Consider the following 17,516-nt stretch of genomic DNA (forward strand, 5'->3'; position numbering starts at 1 on the left):
GCCGACCGCCTATCAGGCGGTATCTTCGGCTTCGGTTTGAGGCCCATTCGTCTCGTTATAGCGGTCTTCGGCGACGGCTCGCCGCTGCTCGATGGTTCGGGTGAGGCTTGAGATCCGTCAGTGGCCTCACGAGGCCTCTTTGCAGCTGCTTTAGCGGCTGCTGTCATTTCAACATCCTCAATGCCTTCGGTCTCGTCTTTCGCGGTAGTCACTGATGCGCTTACTAAAATCGCGTCCTTTCTCTCATTGACGTTTTGGTCGTTAGTCGGCTTCCCAACCAGCACGCTCTTTGCCTCGCCAGATTGGCTGTCGCCGGGCCCAGTGGAGTTTTCCTGAAGTGGAGACGCGTCAGAGGGTGTGCTGTCTGCCGCCGGTTCTTCGGTCGTTGCTCGGGATGCTGCATCGGCATCAGCATGGTCCATTATGTGTTCAGCCATCTCGTCGCCTTTAACTGGACTTGTTACCGCTGCATAGGATCGCACGCAGTCTTGTTCTTCGTGGCCGAATCGTCGGCAGAGTGCACAGCGTGGTATGCGACACTCGCGCCTGATATGTCCAGTTCCATTGCACCGGAGGCATAACGGGGGCCTTCCTGGTACATGCACGAGCGCTAAGTTTTCCGCGACGCGCACCTGATGAGGCAAGTCTTCAACTGTAATTCCAGGCTTTGGCAAGAGTGTCACCAAACGGGTGGTGGACCCTTTATCATTACATCCCTGTACCCGCCACTTTTCGCGGGCGATATCTGTAACCTTTCCGTAAGGGGCTAACGCTGCTCGAACCTCGTCGTCGTGAACGAAATGTAACAGCCAATAAAGCTTCAGTCTGATGCCTTGGTTGCAGGGATCATAAACGACACAGGGCTGGTCTTTCACGTTGAATGTTTCTGCCGCAAGCATCTTTTTCTTCGAAGCTTCATCACGGAAGGTCACCGTCCACACATGGTTCATTTGGAAGGCGCCAAGGGCCACCACTTCCGGCAGCAGTGCAAGACGCGCGAGCGCATCTCGAAAGTGCTCGACCCGATACGGCCTGCTTTTAACATCCGCGTGCAAAAATACTGTATACAAAACTGATGTACCTGAAGGCAGATGAGGCAAAACAACTTGATAATCCGGGTAAGGCTTATCCGTACACCTGGTGCCACGGCCGAGGGCCGCTGTATCCGCCCCTACGGAGCAAGGCATTCCGCGTCCGTTGACTGCGGTGGCCGGAAATGGAATCCTCCTATACTAACGAGGAGACATGCGTGGCGCCAGCTAAAGCACTATATACAGGATTTGAAAAAAAGAACTTGCAAAAGCGTTGACGCAATCTTGCGCACAAGTGGGAAAAAATAGAGACAGCTACTGTGGAGGAGTGTCGAGTGCGCCGTCGCGTGCGCCTACAAAGAAAAAGGAAAAAAGAAACACTCCCCGTCGGGGAATCGAACCCCGGTCTCCCGCGTGACAGGCGGGGATACTGGCCACTATACTAACGAGGAGACATGCGAGGTGCCAGCTAAAGCAGTATATACACGATTTGAAAAAAAAAATCGCGAAAGCGTTGACGCAATCTTGCGCACAAGTGGGAAAAAGTAGAGACAGCTACTGGGGAGGAGAGTCGAGTGCGCCGTCGCGTGCGCCTACAAAGAAGAAGGAAAAAAGAAGCACTCCCCGTCGGGGAATCGAACCCCGGTCTCCCGCGTGACAGGCGGGGATACTGGCCACTATACTAACGAGGAGACATGCGAGGTGCCAGCTAAAGCAGTATATACACGATTTGAAAAAAGGAAATTGCAAAAGCGTTGACGCAATCTTGCGCACAAGTGGGAAAAAATGGAGACAGCTACTGTGGAGGAGTGTCGAGTGCGCCGTCGCGTGCGCCTACAAAGAAGAAGGAAAAAAGAAACACTCCCCGTCGGGGAATCGAACCCCGGTCTCCCGCGTGACAGGCGGGGATACTGGCCACTATACTAACGAGGAGACATGCGAGGTGCCAGCTAAAGCAGTATATACACGATTTGAAAAAAAGAAATTGCAAAAGCGCTGACGCAATCTTGCGCACAAGTGGGAAAAAATAGAGACAGCTACTGTGGAGGAGAGTCGAGTGCGCCGTCGCGTGCGCCTACAAAGAAGAAGGAAAAAAGAAACACTCCCCGTCGGGGAATCGAACCCCGGTCTCCCGCGTGACAGGCGGGGATACTAGCCACTATACTAAAGCGGAGACATGCGTGGCGCCAGCTAAAGCAGTATATACACGATTTGAAAAAAAAGAAATTGCAAAAGCGTTGACGCAATCTTGCGCACAAGTGGGAAAAAATAGAGACAGCTACTGTGGAGGAGAGTCGAGTGCGCCGTCGCGTGCGCCTACAAAGAAGAAGGAAAAAAGAAACACTCCCCGTCGGGGAATCGAACCCCGGTCTCCCGCGTGACAGGCGGGGATACTGGCCACTATACTAACGAGGAGACATGCGAGGTGCCAGCTAAAGCAGTATATACACGATTTGAAAAAAAGAAATTGCAAAAGCGTTGACGCAATCTTGCGCACAAGTGGGAAAAAATAGAGACAGCTACTGTGGAGGAATGTCCAGTGCGCCGTCGCGTGCGCCTACAAAGAAGAAGGAAAAAAGAAACACTCCCCGTCGGGGAATCGAACCCCGGTCTCCCGCGTGACAGGCGGGGATACTGGCCACTATACTAACGAGGAGACATGCGTGGCGCCAGCTAAAGCAGTATATACACGATTTGAAAAAAAGAAATTGCAAAAGCGCTGACGCAATCTTGCGCACAAGTGGGAAAAAATGGAGACAGCTACTGTGGAGGAATGTCCAGTGCGCCGTCGCGTGCGCCTACAAAGAAGAAGGAAAAAAGAAACACTCCCCGTCGGGGAATCGAACCCCGGTCTCCCGCGTGACAGGCGGGGATACTGGCCACTATACTATTTTTTTTTCTTTATTGCCAGTCCTCGACATAACACAACACAAATTCCTAAATGATATAAACAAAGACCAAAGAAGCAAAAAGGGATGAATACACAAACGGAACAAGGAACAGTAATATTTACATTCGCTGCCGTCCGCTACTGTGGCACGACGTTGTCGGATTAAAATTCCTTTAGTGCTGTAAGGGGTTCAACCCTCGACAGCCACTCAGGAACAGGCTGTTGCATCTTGATCACTTCGACATACCGTTGCATGGATTCACAAAAGTACAGACGCGCCGGTCGGGCATCCGGGTCACAATGGTAACCCGCCATTCTTGCGCGCCATAAACTGTGGAGGCCCGTAAGCATGATCAGGTCGTACGGGAAACCTTCGTCGTCATATACTGGCAGAAACCTGATTCCGTGGGGATCTATAGGTAGCTCCTTTTTTAGAGTCCTTTGTAGCACGTCCCAGAAAAAGACCCCTTCCCAACAGTGGATGAAGACGTGATCGATACTTTCTGTTTTTTTACATATAAGGCAGTGGGTTCCCCATGGCATGTAGAACCCACGTTGTTCAAGGAAGATTTTAACAGGTACAGTACCAGTGTGTAATTTAAAAAAGAACGATTTAGTGGCTGGTTGAACTGGCATCTTCTTCACCCTTTTCAATACATCTAGGCCTGGGCCTCCACTGTACGGGGCTCTGTACATAGGTACCAGCAAAACACTGTCACATAAATCACGATATAACTTTTTCCGTTTTACACTCCACAAATATGCACTTGAAAAACGAACACGCAAAAAGGAAACACTCTGTACTATTTCCCGAAAGAAACCACGGACTGGTCCTGGCATTATTTCCGTACCTACAACGAATTCGGGAAGTGATCTTGACAGCCTCATTTGGATCACCGTGCGCAGAAATGGGTCGTTTGTATCTCGAAAGAAGAAGAATCTATTCACCAGTTGACGCAAGAAGAGGTGCGCCAACCCCAGACCACCATCCTTCACGCGCCGGAAGAGATTATCTCGGCTACATCGCTCCCAGCTTGATGCCCACACGAATACAGCGAACACGCGGTGCAGTTTCTGCACATTAATACGAGAGCACTGTAGTACCTGCATTACGTACCAGATCTTTGTCACGAGAAACATGTTGCACGCTGTAGCTCTCGCGAATATTGACAAGTAACAGGCGTTCCATCGGTCGGCTTTTTCTTTTAGTTGTTTTGTCCGCTCCTTCCAGTACTCGCTACTGTCCTTGTAGGCATCAAGGGGTGCTCCAAGGTACTTAACTGGCGTCGTGACCCAGTTTACGTTCGAAAAGTGGTCTGGTGTAGACGCCCATCTTCCATGCCAAAACCCCAAACATTTCTGCCAGTTAACGTAGCTGTTAGTGACGTTACCAAACTTTTTGACGATATTAACAGTATTCAATACACTTTGTTTGTCCTTACAGCACACAGCCACATCGTCAGCGTATGCCAGTAGCTTCACTTCTGCTGATTGAAGACTAAACCCCTTAATACATTAATTTTCAATGATGGCCAGACATAGCGTTTCTATGTAGACACAAAACAGGAGTGGACTGAGTGGACAACCCTGGCGAACGGAGCGCTTCACGTTAATGGGGGCCCCCAACACCTGATTAATTATAAGTCTGGTATAGCAGCTCCGGTACGCCATGGTCACCCCTTCAGCGATTATGTGGCCAAAATTAACGTGTTCAAGGATGGTAAGCAATATGTCGTGAGAAACACAATCAAACGCCTTCTCCAAGTCTAGCTGGAGGATGGCTACTGCATCGCACATGGCGTCACAACACTCCAGCACACACTTCATTTTATGGATGTTAGTGAAAATGGTTCTTCCACGAATACCACACGTCTGGTGTGGGCCGACTACTTCCTGAATAACTGACTGGACCCGTGGTGCCAACACCTTCATCAATATTTTGTAGTCACAGTTAGTAAGCGCTATGGGTCTGTAGGAGGAAAGTTGCTTGAGCTTTTCGGTCTCTTCTGTTTTCGGTATTAGTACTGTATGGGACTGGCCAAAGGATGGTGGAAGTATTTTCAGTTCATATGCTTCATTGAAAACTGCTGTTAAGATAGGAGCTAGGTGGCTTTTGAACGATTTGTACCATGCGGCACAAAGACCGTCTGGACCTGGCGACTTCCCAGGATTCAGGTCTTCGATGGCTTTCATCACTTCATGTTCTGTTAATGGTCGTTCTAAGGTTTCTTTAACCTCACTCGACAGCTGTGGGATTCGTTGCAAAAATAATTTCTTGAAATCGTGCATGTTGACAGGCCTGAATGTAAAAAGTTCTTTGTAATGCTCAAAGAAAGCACGCCCTATATTATTGTTATCCGTTAATACCACCCCTTCATATTCGATAGCCTCAATCTGCTTACGTCTCGAGTGCTTTTTTTCTAACCCCAGTGCTCTTTTCGTTGGCGTTTCCCCGCATGATAGCCTTTCTGCTCTGGCGCGCACTAGCGCACCTCGGAAGCGATCTTCGTCGAATACCTCGAGCTTCTTCTTAACGGCGCGCATATCTTGTTGATAGGCGCCAGGTTGCATGCATTCAAGCTTCGCAAATTTTTCTAGCAATGTTGTTAAATCCTTTTCTCTGGCCTTTTGTTCATATCGCAGTACGCTACTTCTTTCGATTGCCTTCAATTTAATGCTTTGCTTCAGCAACTCCCATTCCTCACCAAATTTCGTAGAACTGTCTGTTCCAAAAGAATTCAGAGCAGCCACTACATTTTCGTTAAAAGTTTCATCCCGTAACAGCTCTGCATTCAATTTCGACAGTTCCCAGACGAACTTGTTTCGTTCTTTCTTCCTGCCCACCGTGCATTTTACCGGGCAGTGGTCAGAATATGATATGGCCGTAACTGTGTAGCACTGGCATTTTTCAACTAAATCATATGAAAGATAGATACGGTCTAAGCGTGCGTGACTTGTGCCCTGAAAGTGAGTGTAGCTTACGTCTCCGTGACCGCGAAAACATTCTGCGATATCTTCTAATTAGAATTCGTGTGTGATCTGCGCCAGGATATCACTACTTTTGTCACAAACCACGCGACGCGTAGACCTATCCTCAGCTTTCAATACGCAGTTGAAGTCGCCTACACAGGCTATCATTTTTTGCACATGTAAATGATGCTTTAAACTCAAAAAGAAATTTGCCCTCTCTTGCACAGTATTAGGCGCATAAATGCAAAACACGCGCCATTGGACATTACAATAGCTGAAGTCACAAAAGACAAGTCGACCAGAAGTACAGGAGAAGTAACCATCTATAACAAGACCAGGGAGCTTCCTCACGAACAGCACACACCCTGCCGAAGTCCCTAAGGCGTGGCTCACTACCGTATAGTAGTTATACGTGAACCTTTGCACCATGCTCCCGGTCTCCTCCTCGCCGTCTACCTTGGTTTCTTGCACGGCTAAAACGTCGAGGTCGTGGTCCACTAGTAGTCTGTAAACCTGACTCTGTTTCCTTTTGGCGGCCAGACCTCGAACGTTTAGCGTGCCGAGGCTAAGCGACGGGTTGGTAGCCATTATTGGTGAAAACCGGAGGGGAGAAGGCCCGGAGCATGGTGCTCACCTTAACGTCTAGCTGACCGCTAGACGCCTCCGTGGCCATCCGGCGGCCGTCGCCCGGGTTCCTCTTTGGTCGGCTTCGGGGTAAGCCTACGGTCAGTCTCCAGGTTCGGCTTAGGCTTGAGGGTGGAGCGCCTTCCAGGTAGCGTCTTAGCGGGTGGTGCCTCGGAGTCACCGCCAGCCTTTCCGTCGACTTTCTCCTCGTGCTGCAGGGATCTCTTGACCGGTGCCGAGACGGATTCGACGCGGGCGCTAGCAGGGGTCGCGTTGTCGTCCGCCTCTGCCTGCGTTGCATCCGTAGCTGGCTGGTGGCTCTCATTTTCTTGCGGGGCCGTCTTCACGCTCTCGACTGTAGCTGCTGGTTCTTTGGGGGGAGGGATATTCCTTCCTCCTTCGGCTTGCTTGGTCGTCGCGCCGGTTTCTGCCGCCACTTTGCCGTTTCCAGCTCCCGTGGCCGCTTCCTCCACCTCGGTCACGTCCATTACATGGTCTAACGTCGACGGCTCGCTCTCCGCCGAACCCGCGGCTACTGCGTATGAACGCACACAGTCCGCGTCGTTGTGTCCAAAACGCCTGCACCGCGAGCAACGGGGAACCTTGCATTCACGACGAACGTGGCCAGAGCCCCGGCAGCGCAGGCACTGCATGGGACGTCCTGGGGCTACCACCAGCGCAAGCTCGCCGGCGACGCGGATCTGGTGGGGCAGGTCGTCGACTTTCATTCCTGCCTTCAGCTGCAGCAGCACTGCTCGGGTCGTCGAGCCCTTGTCGGAAACGCCATCCACTCGCCAGCGCTCCCGGGTCACTTCCGTCACCTTGCCGAAGGAGGCCAGCGCGGTCTTGACGTCTTCGTCGTCCACCCCATGCAGAAGCCAGTGGATACGAAGCTTCACCTGTTGTTCCTTGGGGTCGAAGACCAGGCAGCGACGCCCCTTCACCTGCAGCTCCTTTAGGGCCGCCACCTTTTCGGCAGCCTCGGCTGTCTTCATCGTCACCGCCCATACATCGTTTATTTGGTATGCTCCAAGGGCGACGACGCCAGAGAGCATACCAACAGCTTGAAGCGCGTCTCGAAAATCTTCTACACGAAACGGGCGAACACGAGCGTCGCCGTGCAAAAAAACTGTGTTCAAAACAATACGTCCTGTAGGTAGGCGAGGCAAAATTATTTGGTAATCTTTATCTTCTTCCGTCGAAAGCCTGTTGCCGCGGCTAACAGCCGCATATGCCGCTCCATTGGAGCCCATGATCCCGCGATCCGTTCAGCTAGGGAGCCGGAAGCAGAATGACTGGCCACTATACTAACGAGGAGACATGCGAGGTGCCAGCTAAAGCAGTATATACACGATTTGAAAAAAAAATCGCAAAAGCGTTGACGCAATCTTGCGCACAAGTGGGAAAAAGTACAGACAGCTACTGTGGAGGAGAGTCGAGTGCGCCGTCGCGTGCGCCTACAAAGAAGGAAAAAAGAAACACTCCCCGTCGGGGAATCGAACCCCGGTCTCCCGCGTGACAGGCGGGGATACTGGCCACTATACTAACGAGGAGACGTGCGTGGCGCCAGCTAAAGCAGTATATACACGATTTGAAAAAAAAAATCGCAAAAGCGTTGACGCAATCTTGCGCACAAGTGGGAAAAAATGGAGACAGCTACTGTGGAGGAGTGTCGAGTGCGCCGTCGCGTGCGCCTACAAAGAAGGAAAAAAGAAACACTCCCCGTCGGGGAATCGAACCCCGGTCTCCCGCGTGACAGGCGGGGATACTGGCCACTATACTAACGAGGAGACATGCGAGGTGCCAGCTAAAGCAGTATATACACGATTTGAAAAAAAGAAATTGCAAAAGCGTTGACGCAATCTTGCGCACAAGTGGGAAAAAATAGAGACAGCTACTGTGGAGGAGAGTCGAGTGCGCCGTCGCGTGCGCCTACAAAGAAGAAGGAAAAAAGAAACACTCCCCGTCGGGGAATCGAACCCCGGTCTCCCGCGTGACAGGCGGGGATACTGGCCACTATATTAACGAGGAGACATGCGTGGCGCCAGCTAAAGCAGTATATACACAATTTGAAAAAAAAAATCGCAAAAGCGTTGACGCAATCTTGCGCACAAGTGGGAAAAAATGGAGACAGCTACTGTGGAGGAGTGTCGAGTGCGCCGTCGCGTGCGCCTACAAAGAAGAAGGACAAAAGAAACACTCCCCGTCGGGGAATCGAACCCCGGTCTCCCGCGTGACAGGCGGGGATACTGGCCACTATACTTTTTCTTTTTATTTATTACCGGTTTTCAATAGAACATCGTACATATGAATTTCACACTCATGACACAAATGCAAGCCTCTTGGAAGAGAAAACGAAGGCGAGAAACAAAAAAGCGCTACAAAGCCGTCTATCCGCATAGGACTGACGTTGTCAAATTAAAATTCCTTCATGACTGTCAGAGGTTCGAGCCTCGACAGCCAATCCGGTACACACTTTTGCATTTTCTGCATTTCAATAAATAAGGACATACACTCTCTGAAATACATACGCGCTGGCCGAGCGTCGACGTCGCAATGGTACCCGGCCATGCGAGCTCGCCATATAGAGTGGAGGGCGTTCAGCATAATAAGATCATACGGTACTCCGTCTTCATCTTTAATTGGCAGATACCTGATCCCTTGGGGGTCCACCGGTAACTCCTTTTTCAGCATTCGCTTTAGCACGTCCCAAAGGAAAACAGCCGCCCAGCAATGCAAGAAAACGTGATCAATGGTCTCTGGCTTCTGACAGATCAAACAGTGGGATCCCCACGGCACAAGACAGCCTCGTTCTTCCACAAACGTTTTCACAGAGAGCGTTCCTGTGTGGAGCTTAAAAAAGAAGGTTTTAACCCCCGGTGGCACCTGCATTCGTTTCACCCGTTTAAGGACGTCTTGTCCTGGCCCTCCACTGTATATGGTTCTGTATAACGGCACTGGGAACACAATGTCGCACACATCATTATACAGTTTCTTCGTTTTAACTTCAAACAGATAATCATTTGAAAAACGAACTGACAGGAAACGCACGCTGTCGACCACTTCCTTAAAATAACCTCGAAGTTTTCCGGTCATGCTTGCCGTACTAACAACATGTGTCGGCAATGCGTCGCTCAACCTGATCTGACATACGGTGCGCAGAAACGGATCTCGCACATCTCGAAAAAACAAAAAGCGGTTGACAAGTTGTCGAACAAAAAGATGCATCAATCCCACACCCCCGTCCTTCACCCTTCTGAACAAATTTGTTCGGCTACATCTCTCCCGTGATGAACTCCAGATGAAGACCGCAAACACTCTGTGCAGCCTTTCCACATTTGCTCTAGAACAATGCAGCACTTGCATAACATAATATAACTTCGCTATAAAAAACATATTACAAATTGTTGCCCTTGAAAAAATAGACTGGTTAGTGCTTGTCCATTTGTCCACTTTTTGTTTCGTTTCATTAGTTTGGTTCCTCCAGTACTCATCGCTGCTCTTGTACCTATCGAGGGGAACACCAAGATACTTCGTCGGAGTTTTCACCCACTTGACATTAGCGAAGTACTCCGGTGCTGAAAACCACTCCCCGTGCCACAGCCCGAGGGATTTGCCCCAATTGACTCTGCTGCCCGTGACGTCACAGAAATGTTTTACTACAGCAATTGTTTCAGTCACACTTGGTTCGTCTGTGCAACACACTGCAACGTCGTCAGCATACGCTAGCTGCTTCACTTCGGTTTCTGCTAATCTAAAACCACGTATATTGTTGTTTGCGGTGATCGCTGCACACATTGCTTCTATGCAGATAGCAAATAACAGAGTACTGAGGGGACAGCCTTGGCGCACTGAACGCATGATGTTAATGGGGGCCCCCAGAGACTTGTTAACAATTAACCTTGTAGTGCAGTTCTGGTACGCCAAGGCCACGCCCTCAGTGATGATGGTACCGACATTAACATGATCCAGTATGGCGAACAAAATAACGTGAGCAACATAATCGAACGCTTTCTCAAGATCAAGCTGAAGAACTGCAACGCCGCCACCAGTGACGTCACAGCACTCGAGCACACACCGCATCTTATGGATGTTCGAAAAAATTGACCGCCCTTTGATTCCACATGTTTGATGGTCTGCGACTATTTCCTTTATTACGCCTTGAAGTCTAGTCGCTAAGATCTTCATAAATATCTTATAATCAATGTTAGTGATATGGGCCTGTAGGATGATACTAATCTCAGTTTATCTAATTTATCACTCTTCGGAATTAGAATGGTGTGCGCTTTCCCAAAAGAAGGTGGCAATGATTTCTGCACGTACGCATCATTAAATACTCCTACTAATATAGGGGCCAGTTCTCTTTTAAATGTCTTATATAACGCCGCACTGAGTCCGTCTGGTCCCGGTGACTTGCCCTATTTCAAGTCGTCGATTGCCTTTTCGACTTCCCTCTCCATTATTTTCCCTTCTAATCGCTCCTTAGTTTCATCACTCAAACGCGGCATGCGATGCAGAAAGTCTGCTTTGAAACCCTCTAAATTCGCTTCCTGAAATGCAAAGAGCGACTGGTAGTACTGGAAGAAGGCGTGGGCTATGCTCTCGTTATCGTCAACAACGGCTCCATTGATTAAAAGGTTATCGACATGGTTTTGTCGTCCGTGAGCCTTCTCTAACCCGAGCGCCCTTTTAGTGGGCGTCTCCCCTGCCGCTAGTGAATCTGCTCTTGCTCGCACGATGGCACCTTGGTAACGTTCTTTGTCGATCTGTTCAAGCTTTTCCTTGACGCTCCGCACATCGTCTTTGTACAGACCAGGCTCTCTGCACTCAAGCGTTATCAGCTGCTGAAGTAGTGCTCGCAAACCCTTTTCTTTATATTCCCTCTCAAATTTAAGACAACTTGACCTTTCTATGGCTTTCATTTTAACCTTTTGTTTAAAACATTCCCACTTTTCTGCTATTGTTTCAGCTGCATCTTCGCGTATTTCATTAACAGCATCCTGTACTCCCTTTACGAAAGATTCATCATTTATTAACAACGCATTCATTTTCCAGATCTCCCAATTAAACGCATGTTTGCTTTTCCCTATACCGACATTACATTTTACGAGACAATGATCTGAGAACGATATGGGTACTACACAATAACCGTGGCATCTTGGAATTGTATCCAGCGAAATGTAGATTCGGTCCAACCGCGCATGGCTACTGCCCTGAAAACGTGTAAAAGTCACATCACGCCCCCCTTCCAGACACTCAAAAACGTCTTCGAGTTCATTTTCACTAATTAGTTTTGATAAGATTTCACTGCTTCTGTCCCGCACACCAGCATTATGGGCTCTATCTCTAGCGCTCATTACACAATTAAAGTCTCCTAGCAGTATAAAGCGCTTATCACATCGAACATACTGCGAAAGGTTCGAAAAGAAAAGGGCGCGCTCGTCTACTGAATTCGGCGCATATACACATATGACGCGGAACTGAACATCACACAAAATAATATCACAAAAAACAAGCCTTCCAGACTGACAAGAAAAAATACTTTGAATGTGCAGTCCAGGCAGTTTCTTCACAAAGAGAATGCACCCCCCAGCGGTGCCTAAGGCATGGCTTACCACCGCAAAATACCTGGTCGTGAAACGGCGCACCATGCTCCCGGTCTCCTCCTCCCCGTCAACCTTAGTCTCCTGGACGGCTAGTACGTCTATATCGTGGTCAGTGACCAACCGTAGCACCTGACTTCGCCTACGACTAGCCGCCAACCCTCTCACGTTTAAAGTGGCAATATTAAGGGAGGGTATCTGTGCCATGTTGAGCTGAAGAAAAAAGTAGGCACGGAGCATGGTGCTTACCGTTCACGACCAGCCCTCGGCTAGCCGCCTCCGGGACCTCCCGGCTTCCCGGCGTTGTTTGTGGGCGCCACTTTGTCCGCAGGCTTTCTCTCAGGTGGGACGTTCGGCTTTGGTTTCAAGCTCGCGCGCCTCCCAAGAGGTGTCTTTGTCGGCGGCCCTTCGCTGGTGCCGGTCGCACCGTCGTTGCGGTCCTTAGTCTGGTCATGGGGGCGCTTGACTGGCGCTCCAAGAGTCGAAGTCCGGTCGCAGTCGAGGACGGCCTCCTCCTGCTGCATTGCCGTCGCATCGTTGTCGGGCGGGTCCTCACTACTGCTCCGCGTAGACTGGACCTCAGCGGTCGCGACCTGCAGCATCCCACTCGGCTTCACGGCAGTATCAGCCACCTTGCTGACCACGCCCAAAGGCGTCGTCCCACTGGCTGTCGTTGTCGAGACCTTGTCTAGCGTTCCTTTAGAAGCGTCCTCCGCTTCGGCCACGTCCATGACGTGCTCTGCCGCAACGTCACTAGCTACTGGACCTGTTACGGTGGCATAAGATCTTACGCAGTCATCGTCGACGTGGCCGAAACGTCTACATAAGATACATCGGGGGACTCTGCACTCACGGCGGACGTGTCCCGAGCCGTGGCAGCGCAGGCACTGCATCGCTCGACCGGGCACGACGACCAAGGCCAACTCTCCGCCGACGCGTATCTGATGTGGCAGGTCCTCCACTTTCATGCCGCTTTTCAATTTGAGAATGACGGTCCTGGTGGTTGAGGTCTTCGTTGCCATGCCTTCGACGCGCCATCGCTTCCGGCTCACCTCCTCCACCTTGCCGAACGCCGCGAATGCCGTCCGAACGTCCTCGTCGGTAACGCCGTACAGCAGCCAGTGAAGCCTTAGCTTCACCTGCTGATCCTGCGGGTCAACGATGACGCATCGTCGTCCCTTAACTTGAAGTTCCTTAAGGTCCAGCATTCTTCTTGTGGCAGTCGCATCGTTGAAGGTCACTGTCCAGACGTGGTTGATCTGGTACGCCCCTATGCATACCACATTAGGCAGCAGGCCCGTCGACAGAAGGGCGTCCCTGAAATCTTCCACCTTGTACGGTCTCGCACGTACATCACCGTGCAAAAAGACGGTATTAATCACTACTTGACCTTTAGGCAGTTGCGGCAAAATAAAGGCATAATCCTTATCGTCGTTTAGCCTGGTTCCGCGGCCAGAAGTGGCCGCTGTCGCTGCTCCACTGGAGCCCATGATTCTGCTGACCGCTCAGCTCGGCTGCCGGAAGCAGAATGACTGGCCACTATACTAACGAGGAGACATGCGAGGTGCCAGCTAAAGCAGTATATACACGATTTGAAAAAAAAAAGATCGGAAAAGCGTTGACGCAACCTTGCGCACAAGTGGGAAAAAATAGAGACAGCTACTGTGGAGGAGTGTCGAGTGCGCCGTCGCGTGCGCCTACAAAGAAGAAGGAAAAAAGAAACACTCCCCGTCGGGGAATCGAACCCCGGTCTCCCGCGTGACAGGCGGGGATACTGGCCACTATACTAACGAGGAGACATGCGAGGTGCCAGCTAAAGCAGTATATACACGATTTGAAAAAAAAAAATCTCAAAAGCGTTGACGCAATCTTGCGCACAAGCGGGAAAAAGTAGAGACAGCTACTGTGGAGGAGTGTCGAGTGCACCGTCGCGTGCGCCTACAAAGAAGAAGGAAAAAAGAAACACTCCCCGTCGGGGAATCGAGCCCCGGTCTCCCGCGTGACAGGCGGGGATACTGGCCACTATACTAACGAGGAGACATGCGAGGTGCCAGCTAAAGCAGTATATACACGATGTGAAAAAAGAAATCGCAAAACCGTTGACGCATTCTTGCGCACAAGTGGGAAAAAGTAGAGACAGCTACTGTGGAGGAGTGTCGAGTGCACCGTCGCGTGCGCCTACAAGGAAGGAATAAAGAAACACTCCCCGTCGGGGAATCGAACCCCGGTCACCCGCGTGACAGGCGGGGATACTGGCCACTATACTTACGAGGAGACATGCGAGGTGCGAGCTAAAGCAGTATATACACGATTTGAAAAAAAAAGATGGGAAAAGCGTTGACGCAACCTTGCGCACAAGTGGGAAAAAATAGAGACAGCTACTGTGGAGGAGTGTCGAGTGCGCCGTCGCGTGCGCCTACAAAGAAGAAGGAAAAAAGAAACACTCCCCGTCGGGGAATCGAACCCCGGTCTCCCGCGTGACAGGCGGGGATACTGGCCACTATACTAACGAGGACTTTTTTTTTGTTTTTTTCTTTATTGCCTGCTTAGACATTAACACAAAAAAAAAACAAATCCATATACACAGTGCACCCACATCACATCAGGTGGGATGGTCGCTAAAATTTCTTGAGGCACACCAGCTCATCAAGGATGCTAACCCAGTCTGGGGTTTCGCTTTGTGCACGATACACTTCTCGTAATAGTGACATACTTTCAATGAAGTTCTCTCGCGCAGAGCACACATTCACATCAGCATGACGTACAGCCATTCTTGTTTTCCACAAACTGTGGAGACCCAGCAACATGAACATGTCGAACGGTGGCCCGTCATCGCTTTCAACTGGAAGGAACCGAATTCCATAGGGGTTTATGGGGAGTTCTTTTTTAAGAGTGCGCTGCAAGATGTCCCAGTGAAAGACAGCGTCCCAACACTCAATGAAGGCGTGTTCAATTGTTTCAGGCTTTTTACACAGCCGGCAATCGGTAGTCCAGGGTACGAATATTCCTTTCTGTTCTAGCCATACTTTAACGGGGAGGGTGTTCGTGTGTAGGTGGAAAAAGAAAGTTTTCGCAGCAGGTCTTACAGGCATCCTTTTGACTCGTTTCAGCACATCTTTTCCTGGGCCTCCACAGTAAACACTCCTATACAGTGGGATAGGTAACATACTGTCAACTAAATCTGCGTACAGTTTCTTTCTTCTCACTGAGCACAAGTACTCCAGCGAAAAACGTGCACAGAGTATTCTAAAAGATGCAACGACTTCACGATAGTGCCCAGTCGCTCTAGTGATAGCACTAGATGTGGACACAACAAATTCAGGCAGTTCTGTTGCCATTTTCGCCTGAATGACCGTACGGAGGAAAACATTTCTTTCATCTCGCAGGAAGATGAACCGCGATACGATCTGTCTAATGAACAAGTGTGAGAGCCCAAGGCCCCCATTTCGAACTGTGCGAAAAAGATTTGTTCGACTGGATCGCTCCCAAGTGGAGTTCCAGATGAAGGTAGCAAACACTCGATGCATTTTTTGAACGTTTACACGGGACATGAACATTACTTGCAGTATGTACCAAACTTTGGCAATTAAAAATATATTGCAAGCTGAAGCACGTGCAAACACTGACAATCCCCGGCCCTGCCATCCTTTTATCTTTTCTTTCATTGATTCTATTTGGCCGGTCCACAACTGTGTCGAGTCCCGATAGTGCTCAAGGGGCACTCCTAGATACAGTGGAGGCACTGTAGTCCACTGCATACCGGCGAATTTTGTGGGTGTCGCGTCCCAGCTTCCATGCCATATCCCAACACTTTTTTCGAAGTTTATCTGGGCACCAGTGTACCTACAAAAGGATCTTGCAAGGCGGACAGCCTCGACCACGCTTTCCCTGTCTTCACAAAAGACGGCGACGTCATCTGCATAAGCTAGCATTTTAACTTCTGCGGCGTGCAGCCTAAAACCACGAATGTTTTCATTCCGTATGACTGCCATACAAAAGGGTTCGAGGTACAGGGCAAAAAGCAAGGGAGACAAGGGACAGCCTTGCCGTACAGACGAGCGGAGTGGCACCCGCGAACTAAGACACTTATTAACTATAAGCTGCATGTAACAGTCTTCATAAGCCATTTTAACGCCATCTACAATGACGCTCCCAACATTACAGTACTGCAGTATAGCGAAAAGCACCTCATGTGACACCCGGTCGAACGCCTTCGCAAGGTCTAGCTGCAACATGGCCACCCGACCCCCAAGGGCATCGCAACATTCAAGCACATTCCTTGCAATGTGGGTGTTCGTGAAAATGGTGCGGCCTTTAATGCCACACGTCTGGTGTGGCCCTACAAGCTGCTGAATCACGCTTTGAAATCGTCGAGCCAGTACTTTCATAAATATTTTGTAATCTGTGTTGGTCAGACTTATCGGTCTGTATGAACTTACTGAAAGGAGCTTTTCCCGTTCATCGGTTTTCGGAATTAATACTATGTGCGAAGTCTGGAATGAGGGTGGTACTTTTTTAAATTCATACGCCTCTGAGAGTAGTCGGTGCAATATACGCGCAAACTCCTGACTGAATGCCTTGTAAAAAGCGGCGCCTAGGCCGTCCGGCCCTGGCGATTTGCCTGGTGGCAGTTCTTCTATCGCCCTTTCAATCTCGGACACAGCTATTGGTCTCTCAAGACTTTCTCTAACGTCGTCATCCAACCTTGGCATCTCGCTCATGAATTCACTCTCGAAGGCCAGTCCAGAAGGAGTCACATTGCCGAACAATTCGCGATAGTGTTCCACAAAAGCTTTCTCAATCGACGAAGCGTCTGACGTCACCTCGTTTTGAAGACGTATCTGTTGGATCTCATTTCTTGACGCGTGACGCTTTTCATCGCTCATTGCCCGTTTGTTTGGTATCTCACCCATCCATAGGCGTTCGCTTCTAGCGCGTATAACTGCTGCTTTGTATCGCTCGGCGTCGATAACTTCAAGCTCGTGTCTTACTTTCTTTACGTTTTCAGCTAATAGATCGTGACCCGCATTTTGTGCGCTTGACAGATATTCTAGCTGTCTTTGCAGCTCTCTTTGTTTCTGTAATTTATCGTGCTGAAGGCTGCTTCCTCTTTCTATTGCAATGAACTTAACTTGAATCTTAAATTCCTCCCATGTGGCAGTAAAATATTCACTCTCATTTGTCATCAACTCTGTTATCTTTTCCTTAACTCTGCGCACAAATGGTTCATCATCAAGCAGCTTTTCGTTGAATTTCCACGTGTTCCAGTTGAATCGTGTTCTTTTAACTTTTTCCCCAATCGAGAAGCTTACCAGGCTATGGTCCGTGAACGATTGCGGTGCGACGTTATAACTATTACAAAGGGTGATCAAGTCGTCAGAAACATACACTCTGTCC

At 49.8% G+C, this 17,516-nt stretch overlaps 10 non-coding genes across 10 annotated transcripts; all 10 read right to left on the reverse strand.

The window, feature by feature from the left end:
- Positions 1-1,411: 1,411 nt before the first annotated feature.
- Positions 1,412-1,483, reverse strand: TRNAD-GUC (transfer RNA aspartic acid (anticodon GUC)). Its single transcript has one exon. It is a non-coding gene; the product is annotated as a tRNA-Asp (tRNA).
- A 168-nt stretch (positions 1,484-1,651) lies between these two features.
- TRNAD-GUC (transfer RNA aspartic acid (anticodon GUC)) lies at positions 1,652-1,723 on the reverse strand. The gene has a single exon. It is a non-coding gene; the product is annotated as a tRNA-Asp (tRNA).
- A 169-nt stretch (positions 1,724-1,892) lies between these two features.
- TRNAD-GUC (transfer RNA aspartic acid (anticodon GUC)) lies at positions 1,893-1,964 on the reverse strand. Its single transcript has one exon. It is a non-coding gene; the product is annotated as a tRNA-Asp (tRNA).
- A 411-nt stretch (positions 1,965-2,375) lies between these two features.
- TRNAD-GUC (transfer RNA aspartic acid (anticodon GUC)) lies at positions 2,376-2,447 on the reverse strand. Its single transcript has one exon. It is a non-coding gene; the product is annotated as a tRNA-Asp (tRNA).
- A 169-nt stretch (positions 2,448-2,616) lies between these two features.
- Positions 2,617-2,688, reverse strand: TRNAD-GUC (transfer RNA aspartic acid (anticodon GUC)). Its single transcript has one exon. It is a non-coding gene; the product is annotated as a tRNA-Asp (tRNA).
- A 5,309-nt stretch (positions 2,689-7,997) lies between these two features.
- Positions 7,998-8,069, reverse strand: TRNAD-GUC (transfer RNA aspartic acid (anticodon GUC)). The gene has a single exon. It is a non-coding gene; the product is annotated as a tRNA-Asp (tRNA).
- Positions 8,070-8,234: 165 nt separating this feature from the next.
- Positions 8,235-8,306, reverse strand: TRNAD-GUC (transfer RNA aspartic acid (anticodon GUC)). Its single transcript has one exon. It is a non-coding gene; the product is annotated as a tRNA-Asp (tRNA).
- A 169-nt stretch (positions 8,307-8,475) lies between these two features.
- Positions 8,476-8,547, reverse strand: TRNAD-GUC (transfer RNA aspartic acid (anticodon GUC)). The gene has a single exon. It is a non-coding gene; the product is annotated as a tRNA-Asp (tRNA).
- A 5,296-nt stretch (positions 8,548-13,843) lies between these two features.
- Positions 13,844-13,915, reverse strand: TRNAD-GUC (transfer RNA aspartic acid (anticodon GUC)). The gene has a single exon. It is a non-coding gene; the product is annotated as a tRNA-Asp (tRNA).
- A 647-nt stretch (positions 13,916-14,562) lies between these two features.
- Positions 14,563-14,634, reverse strand: TRNAD-GUC (transfer RNA aspartic acid (anticodon GUC)). The gene has a single exon. It is a non-coding gene; the product is annotated as a tRNA-Asp (tRNA).
- Between the last annotated feature and the right edge of the window lie 2,882 nt (positions 14,635-17,516).

Source organism: Dermacentor variabilis, chromosome 4 (assembly GCF_050947875.1).
Source record: "Dermacentor variabilis isolate Ectoservices chromosome 4, ASM5094787v1, whole genome shotgun sequence".
Lineage (NCBI taxonomy): Eukaryota > Metazoa > Arthropoda > Arachnida > Ixodida > Ixodidae > Dermacentor > Dermacentor variabilis.